The sequence below is a fragment of the Tachyglossus aculeatus genome, chromosome X1, assembly GCF_015852505.1.
Source record: "Tachyglossus aculeatus isolate mTacAcu1 chromosome X1, mTacAcu1.pri, whole genome shotgun sequence".
In the NCBI taxonomy this organism is placed as follows: domain Eukaryota; kingdom Metazoa; phylum Chordata; class Mammalia; order Monotremata; family Tachyglossidae; genus Tachyglossus; species Tachyglossus aculeatus.
Genome location: NC_052101.1, coordinates 4,865,770 through 4,875,792, shown reverse-complemented (window position 1 = coordinate 4,875,792; position 10,023 = coordinate 4,865,770).

The following is a 10,023-nucleotide window of genomic DNA, read 5'->3' as shown; positions in this document are numbered from 1 at the left end:
TTAATAAATGCCATCATTACTATTATTATTTGCTCTGTGCCCTTGGGCAAGTCACTTAAATGCTCTGGACTTCAGTTCTCTCATCTGCAAAATAATAATAAAAATAATAATAATTTTGGTGTTGGCTAAATGCTTACTACGTGCCAGGCACTGTATTAATTGCTGGGAGTGGATACAAGCAAATTGGACTGGATACAGGCCCTATTCCACAGGGAATTCACAGTCTCAATCCCCATTTGACAGATGAGGGAACCGAGGCCCAGAGAAGTAAAGTGATTTGCCCAAGGCCACACAGCAGACAAGTGGCAGAGCCGGGATGACAACCTTCTGACTCCCAAGCCTGGGCTCTATCCATTATGCCAAACTACCTGCACTCCCTTCCCCTTAGACTGTGAGTCTCATATGAGACAGGGACTGTGTCTGGTATGTTTGTATTGTCTCTTCCCCAGCATTTAGTAATAATAATAATAATGGCATTTATTAAGCGCTTACGTTCGGTTTTGTTCTCTGTCTCCCCCTTTTAGACTGTGAGCCCACTGTTGGGTAGGGACCGTCTCTATATGTTGCAAACTTGTACTTCCCAAGCGCTGAGTACAGTGCTCTGCACACAGTAAGTGCTCAATAAATACGATTGATTGATGATGATAATTGGAAATTATGAAAAAGCCTCCTCCCCTCCACCCCCTCGGTCTTCAGTCTTAGAAGTTCAGGTGTCACCGCGAGGCCCAAAGAGCAATTAGAGCAGCATTCGATCCCAGAGATCTCGACTGGGAGTTGACAACGTCTTTGACCTGGTGTGCCGTAGACTTCACTTCAGTGGAATCAACATTTAAATGAGTGGATTTTTTATTTTCCTATTTTGACGTGCCAGAAAGAGAAGGGGTTTTTTTTTTTACTGTTTGGTGGCAAAAATGCAGACTGATCAATGCACATTCAGCTGTGAAATTTCGATAGCACAAGTGCTCACATAATCATCATCATCATCATAACTGTAATAATAGTATTTAAGCGCTCACTATGTGCCCAGCACTACACTAAGCACTGAGCTAGATACAAAATAGACAGATCGGTCCCATAATAATAGATATAATGTTAAGCCTGTATATATAATAATTATAATAATAATAATAACAATAATGGCATTTGTTAAGCGCTTACTATGTGCAAAGCACTGTTCTAAGCGCGGGGGGGATACAAAGTGATCAGGTTGTCCCGCGTGAGGCTCACAGTCATCATCCCCATTTTAAAGATGAGGGAACTGAGGCTCCGAGAAGTTAAGTGACTTGCCCAAGGTCACACAGCAGACATGTGGCAGAGTAGGGATGTATATACGTTTGTGCGTATTTATTACTCTATTTATTTATTTTATTTGTACATATTTATTCTATTTTATTTTGTTAATATGTTTTGTTTTGTTGTCTCTCTCCCCCTTCTATACTGTGAGCCCGCTGTTGGGTAGGGACCGTCTCTATATGTTGCCAACTTGTACTTCCCAAGCGCTTAGTACAGTGCTCTGCACACAGTAAGCGCTCAATAAATATGATTGAATGAATGAATGAAAGAGCTTACTATGTACAAAGCACTGTTCTCAAGAGGCTCACAGTTTTGGTATTAATAATAATGGCATTTATTAAGTGCTTACTATGTGCATGTGCAAAGCACAGTTCTAAGCACTGTGCAGGTTACAAGGTGATCAGGTTGTCCCACGTGGGGCTCACAGTCTTAATCCCCATTTTACAGATGAGGTAACTGAGGCACAGAGAAGTTAAGGGACTTGCCCAAAGTCACACAGCTGACAATTGGCAGAGCCAGGATTCGAACCCCTGACCACTGACTCTAAAGCCCGGGATCTTTCCACTGAGCCACACTGCTGTTCTCCTGGAATCAATCAATCATATTTATTGAGCGCTTACTGTGTGCAGAGCACTGTACTAAGTGCTTGGGAAGTACAAGTTGGCAACATATAGAGACAGTCCCTACCCAACAGTGGGCTCACAGTCTAAAAGGGGGAGACAGAGAACAAAACCAAACATACTAACAAAATAAAATAAATAGAACAGATATGTACAAGTAAAATAAATAGAGTAATAAATATGTACAAACATATATCCATATATACAGGTGCTGTGGGGAAGGGGAGGAGGTAAGATGGGGGGATGGAGAGGGGGACGAGGGGGAGAGGAAGGAAGGGGCCCCTTTTACAGATGAGGAAACTGAGGTGCAGAGAAGCTAAGTGACTTGCCCAAGGTCACACAACAGGCGACACAGCAGGGAATAGAAGCTGAGTGTCCTGATTCCCAACCATGTGCTGTTCCCACTAGGTGACACTTTGTCTTGTAAAAGTAATAATAAGTAAGCTCATAACCATTACCATAATTGTTATGAGAATAGTAATGATGGTATTTGTTAAGTGCTTACTATGTGCAAAGCACTGTTCTAAGTGCTGAAGAACTGTTCTAAGCAGCATGGAATAGTGGCTAGAGCACAGGACTGAGAGTCGGAAGGAAATGAGTTCTAATCCCAGCTCCGCCACTTGTCTACTCTGTGACCTTGGGCAATTATAATAACAATAATGATAGCATTTATTAAGCGCTTACTGTGTGCAAAGCACCGTTCTAAGCGCTGGGGAGGTTACAAGGTGATCAGGTTGTCCCCTGGGGGGCTCACGGTCTTCATCCCCATTTTACAGATGAGGGAACTGAGGCCCAGAGAAGTGAAATGACTTGCCCAAAGTCACATAGCTGGCAATTGGCAGAGCCGGGATTTGCATCAATCAATCGTATTTATTGAGTGCTTACTGTGTGCAGAGCACTGTACTAAGCGCTTGGGAAGTACAAGTTGGCAACATATAGAGACAGTCCCTACCCAACGGTGGGCTCACAGTCTAGAAGGGGGAGGACCCCTGACCTCGGGCTCCAAAGCCCGTGCTCTTTCCACGCTGCTTCTCAATTCACTTCACTGCTCTGGGCCTCAGTTACCTCATCTGTAAAATGGGGATTGAGACTATGAACCCCATGAGGGACAGGGACTGCGTCCAGACCAAGCTGCTTGTATCCACCCCAGCGCTTAGTACAGCGCCTGGCACACAGTAAGCAGTTACCATCATTACTATTCCTATTATTAGAGAAGCAGCTTGGCTTAGTGGAAAGAGCACGAGCTTTGGAGTCAGAGGTCATGGGTTCAAATCCCAGCTCTGCCAATTGTCAGCTGTGTGACTTTGGGCAAGTCACTTCACTTCTCTGGGCCTCAGTTATCTCATCTGTAAAATGGGGATTAAGACTGTGAGCCCCCCATGGGACAACCTGATCACCTTGTAACCTCCCCAGCGCTTAGAACAGTGCTTTGTACATAGCAAGCGCTTAATAAATGCCATTATTATTATTATTATTATTACTACTCTGCGTTAAGCACCGTTCAAAGATGAGAGGCGAATCAGGAAAGACCGCCTGGAGAAGATGCGATTTCAGAAGGGCAGTGAAGATGGTGGGGAGAGGTGCTCAATAAATACGATTGATGATGATGATGGTCTGCCGGATGCGAATGGAAAGAGCAGTTCAGGCCGGACGGGAGAACACAGAAACAAGAAGTCGTCACGGGGAGAGACAGGAACAAGAAGGATATTTTAAATAGCTAATCTGGAATTCATGGGGGGTCCAAACCTGCAACCAGCAGCTTCGTCCGGAAGATGAGTCACCCGCGAGGACCCTGGAGAACAGATGAGGCGGCCACCAAAAGCACTCAAAGGCTACGTAAAAATGACAGGATTACGGAGGGCCGGCGCGCTTCCGAGCACCTTCTTTTGTGGCCTTCCAAAGGCCTAGGGCAGCCCACTCTCTTCTGCGACGCCGACCGTCACTATTCCGCACTCCAGGAAGAATTGACCACAGCTGGGCCTGAGGTAAATGAAGCCGAGGGGGAAGATGGCAACTCCCTAAGGCTGAAGACCATCCCGCAGCTCTGTGTGACAGCGGGGTTCAATGTCCTCGACGGGTGGGCCAGCTCTTCCATCCATCGATTGGATTTATTAATAATAATAATAATAATGGCACTTATAAAGCGCTTACTATGTGCAAAGCACTGTTCTAAGCACTGGGGAGGTTACAAGGTGATCAGGTTGTCCCCCGGGGGGCTCCCAGTCTTCATCCCCTTTTTCCAGATGAGGGAACTGAGGCCCAGAGTAGTGAAGTGACTTGCCCAAAGTTACCCAGCTGACAATTGGCAGAGCCGGGATTTGAACCCCTGACCTCTGACTCCAAAGCCCGGGCTCCTTCCACTGAGCCACGTTGCTTCTCATGAGCGCTTAGTGTGTGCCGAGCACTGTACTAAGAACTGGGGAGAGCCCGACGTAACAGAGTGGGTAGACGCGTTCCCTGCGTACAGTGAGCTTCATTAGTATTCCGACTGTGGGGTGAGGCTTGGAGGTGGTCCTGAGCTGCCTGATTAAAAATTAAACAAAATTCATATTCTTCCCATCGCCAAATGCCGATTCTTTTTCTTTTTGGCAAAACCCGCTTACAGACAGGATTCGCGCTTTGCTCAGAATCTCCCTACCTAACCCATAATAAGTGGGGAAGGTTAATCCATTCACCAAAGGTGGGCTTTTTAGACAATAAGGCTCCTATCCACTTCAGTTCTGAACTCCAGCTTTGAGGTCTGAAGGTTATCTCTCTCAAACTGTTTGTGTCCTCACCTGGGGACAGACAGAAATATATTGACATATTATTGATGGTGATGATAGCATGGGAAACCGGTCCTTGGCCTACAGCTGGCAGAGCAGTCTACAGCCGAGGCAGCTGGTACTGATTCTATCCTTCCTCCTCCTCTCCCCTCCACACACTGCTAATTAGCAACAGGATTGTTCCTGAGTGACCTGCTAACACAGACCTCTGTGGCTGAACCAGAGTCTGCTTGACACAGAGAGAGAGGAAGGGAGGGAGGGAGAAAGGTGAGAGGGAGAGAGGAGGAGGAATTGAAAGAGGGATGGAGGGTGAGAGAAAGGAGAGAAGGAGGAGAGGGAGAAAGGAGGAGGAAGAGAAAGGAGGAGAGGAGGAGGAGAGGGAGAGAGGAGGAGGAAGAGAAAGATTGAAAGAGGGATGGAGGGTGAGAGAAAGGAGAGAAGGAGGAGGAAGAGAAAGGAGGAGAGGGGGAGAGGAGGAGGAGAGGGAGAGAGGAGCAGGAGGAGAAGAGAGAAGAGGGGAGGAGAGAAAGGAGAAGAGAAAAGAGGAGGAGGAGGAGAGAAAAGAGGAGGAGAAGGAGGAGAGAAAAGAGGAGGAGAAGGAGAGAAAAAAGGAGTAGGAAAGAGAAGGAAGATGAGAGAGCATAGCACAGTGGATAGAGCATGGGCCCAGCAGTCAGACAATCATGGGTTCTCATTCCAGCTCCGCCACATGTCTGCTGTGTGACCTTGGGCAAGTCACTTTACTTCACTGTGCCTCAGTTACCTGATCTGCAAAATGGGGATTGAGACTGTGAGCCTCACATGGGACAGGGACTGTGTCCAACCTGACCTGCTTGTATCTACCCCAGAGTTTAGTACAGTGCTTGGCACATAGTAAGCAATTAACAAATACCACAATCATTACCACATTTAATCCAAGCACTTAGCCTATTCCTTCTTGGCTACTGCATCAGCCTCCCTGCTGACCTCCCAGCCTCCTGTCTCTCCTCACTCCAGTCCGTATTTCAGCCTGCTGCATGGAACATTTTTCTAAAAACACATTCAGGCCATGCCTCCCCACTCCTCAAGAGCCTCCAGGGGCTGCCCATCCAACCTCACTTCAAACAGAAACTCCTCACAGTCAGCTTTAGAGCACTCAATCAGCTAGCCTCCTCCTAGCTCACCTGATTTCCTATACAACCCAGTTTAAACATTTGGCTCTTCTAATGCCAACTTACTCCATATTTTTTTGACCCCGTGCCCACATCCTCCCCCTTGTCTGGTACTACCTCCCCCTTCATATATAGTAAGCGCTTAATAAATGCCATCATTATTATTATTATTAATGACAGAACTAATGCCAACTTACTCAACTACCTCCATCTTGTTTTGATTCCGCGCCCACATCCTCCCCCTTGCCTGGTACCACCTCCCCCTTCATATATAGTAAGCGCTTAATAAATGCCATCATTATTATTATTATTATTATATGACAGAACATCACTCTCCTCCCCATCAAATCCTTATTAAAATCAAACTCCTCCAAGGGGCCTTTCCTGACAATCTACCCCGCAGTGTGGCTCAGTGGAAAGAGCCCGGGCTTGGGAGTCAGAGATCATGGGTTCAAATCCCAGCTCTGCCAGTTGTCAGCTGTGTGACCTTGGGCTAGTCACTTCACTTCTCTGGGCCTCAGTTACCTCATCTGGAAAATGGAAATGAAGACTGTGAGCCCCATGTGGGATAACCTGATCACCTTGTATCCTCCCCAGTGCTTAGAACAGTACTTTGCACATACTAAGTGCTTAACAATAATAAGAATAATAATAATGGCATTTGTTAAGTGCTTATTATGTGCAGAGCACTGTTCTAAGCGCTGGGGGGATACAAGGTGATCAAGTTGTCCCACGTGGGGCTCACAGTCTTAATCCCCAATTTACAGATGAGGTATCTGAGGCTCAGATAAGTGACTTGCCCAAGGCCATACAGCAGACATGTGGTGGAGCCGGGATTCATTCATTCATTCAATCATATTTATTGAGCGCTTACTGTGTGCAGAGCACTGTACTAAGCACTTGGGAAGTACAAGTTGGCAACATATAGAGACGATCCCTACCCAACAGCAGGCTCACAGTCTAGAAGGGGGAGACAGACAACAAAACAAAACATATTAACAAAATAAAATAAATACATACAAATAAAATAAAAAAATGACCTCTGACTCCAAAGCCCGTGCTCTTTCCACTGAGCCACAACAAATACCATTATTATAAGGGCTTAGTACAGTGCTCTGCACACAGTAAGTGCTCAATAAATACGATTGAATGAATAAGGGGGCCTAAAAAGCTTTCCTCTCCTAAGGAACTGTTCTAAGGAATATCTAGTATTTATAAAACGTCTCAGAGAGCAGCATGGCCTAACTTTCTGTGGAAAGAGAACAGATCCGGGAGTCAAAAGGCCTCTATGCTCTAATCCTGGCTCTGCCGGTTGTCTGAGATTGGCCTTGGGCAAGTCAACTTAACTTCTCTGTGCCTCAGTCTCCTCATCTGTAAAATGGCAAGTCAATATCTGTGCTACCTCTTACTTAGACTTAGTCCTCTTACTTAGTCCCTACTTGGGTAGGGACTGTCTCTATGTGATGCCAATTTGTACTTCCCAAGCGCTTAGTACAGTGCTCTGCACATAGTAAGCGCTCAATAAATACGATTGATTGATTGATTAGACTGTGAGTTCCCTGTGAGATAAGGACTCATGTCTCAGCTGATTAACATATATCTCTGCCAACCTTTAGTACAGCGCTTGGCAGGTAGTAAGCACTCGGCAAATACCACGGTAATTGTTAGATTCATGGTTGGCAGATGCACTACAAGTATCATTGGATATTAGAAATTCAGAGATCATCATCAATCGTATTTATTGAGCGCTTACTATGTGCAGAGCACTGTACTAAGATGTCTACAGTGGGGCAGTGGGGCAATAATTCATGTGTGGGCTCCTGATTATTTTGTCAAAGGGTATTTCAGCATGGTTTAGTGGAAGGAGCACGGGGAGTCGGAGGATGTGGGTTCTAATTCTGGCTCCGCCACTTGTCAGCTGTGTGACTTCGGACAAGTCACTTAACTTCTCTGTGCCTCAGTTACCTCATCTGGAAAATGGGGATTAAGACTGTGAGCCCCACGTGGGACAACCTGATTACCTTGTAACTGCCCCAGCGCTTAGAACAGTGCTTGGAACATAGTAAGCGCTTAACAAGCACCATAATCATTATTATTACTCATTCAATCATATTTATTGAGCGCTTATTTTGTGCAGGGCACTGTACTAAGCGCTTGGGAAGTACAAGTTGGCAACACATGTATTGTTATTATTTCCCATAAGCCAGTGTAGAAAAAGCCCACAGTGCACCACTGAAATTTGACTCTCTAACCAGGAAAAGTGAAGTATAAATTTGCATCGCTGAGAATTGCCCAAAGAATACCAAAGTGTGAGAACTTTAAACAAATCCAAGGTGACAGGGTTAATCCATGTCACTTTGAAGTGAGTTATTTCCCTAGCATAGACTTGGTCAGAATGTTTATCCTCAAGATTTTTACTGATAAATGCATAATCAATCACTGTAGTGCCCCAGTTTACTAGACTTAAGCGTAATATTTTCTTTAAAAGATATTGGCTCCCTCTCGGACTGCCAAACCCGAGGGTTGATCTCCAACAGGTGGCCTTAGAAACATGGACAGTGCTGAAATAAAGTTAATTTTCCATCTAAATATTCATGTTTTCACCTGGGATACTCACCATTTGAAAATATTCATCCTGGGAAATTCCCAAGAGAGAGTACCTGAAGGCCAAGATGCTCAAAAGTAAAAGAGGACACTAAGGTGAACTATAAAGATTTTTTATGATATCATAAACAAATACCATAATTATTATTAGTATTATTGTGTGCAGAGTGTTAAGCGCTTACTGTTTCTAGATTGTGAGCCCGTTGTTGGGTCGGGACCGACTCTGTATGTTGCCAACTTGTACTTCCCAAGCGCTTAGTACAGTGCTCTGCACACAGTAAGTGCTCAATAAATACGACTGAATGAATGAGTGAATGAATGTGCCAGGCACTGTACTAAGCGCTGGGGTGGATACAGGCAAATCAGGTTGGAGACAGTCCCCGTCCCACGTGGGGCTCACGGTCTCAATCCCCATTTTACAGAGGAGGTCACTGAGGCGCAGAGAAGTGAAGTGACTTGCCCAAGGGCATACAGCAGACAAGTGGCAGAGCTGGGATTAGAACCCAGATCCTTCCAACTCCTAGGCTTGTGCTCTCTCTATCCACTAGAGAACACTGCCTCTCCACCGTCTTTTGATGTCCTTCTTGATAGGGGAGATTTGTACATTGTGGGCAGGGAGCGTGCGGAATTGTGTTTATTTATTGTTATATGATACAATCCAAAGTGCTTAGTACAGTGCTCTGTACAAGTGCTCAATAAACATGATTGTATGAGTGAATGAATGAATGAATAATAATAATAATAATGGTATTAATTAAGCATTTACTATATGCCACACACTATTCTAAGCGCTGGGGTAGATACAGGGTAATCAGGTTGTTCCCAGGTGGGGCTCACAAGTCTTAATCTCCATTTTACAGATGAGGGAACTGAGGCACAGAGAAGTGAAGCGACTTGCCCAAAGTCATACAGCTGACAGGCGGCGGAGTCGGGATTAGAACCCACGACCGCTGACTCCCAAACCCTGGCTCTTTCCACTGAGCCATGAATGAATATCTTCCCAAGACTACAGCCTCACTCTCCAATTTTACTAGAGTGAGTGGCCCCTACTTTTCATTTCTGGGGATGGCTTTATCTGCAGGTGATTCCTTCTAACCCCGCTTCCCACCTTGTAAGCACAACTTAAACAGCACCTATATGACAGTAAAAAGGCAATTCACATACGGCCATTTTCCATATGCTTATTAGGCAATAAGACACAACGGGGCCTGAATTATTACGGAATAATTCATGCCTAGGAGCGATTTTAGCCATAAAGTTGAAGGATTCATTATTACCCCACATTCAGTTCTATTGTTCTTTTTTTCTACTATAAAAATCATGTCTAAATCTCCTAAAACCGTCCTAGTTACCTCAAAAAGTGGATTGGGATATCAACCCAGACAGTTTTAACTACGTCAGATGCTGAGGACGAAGGAAAAGAGAGTGAGTTCTTTAATTTTAGATTGGATTCGTTTAAAAGGAGACGATGATGGATTGTCCGTTTTTCTTTTCACTTTGCTCCTTGCAGCATGGCGGGAGCGGGATTTCGCAGCCGTGAGTCACCGCTTGGGATATTCAGGATGCCGGGATTTTCGTCCTCTTGGGCGA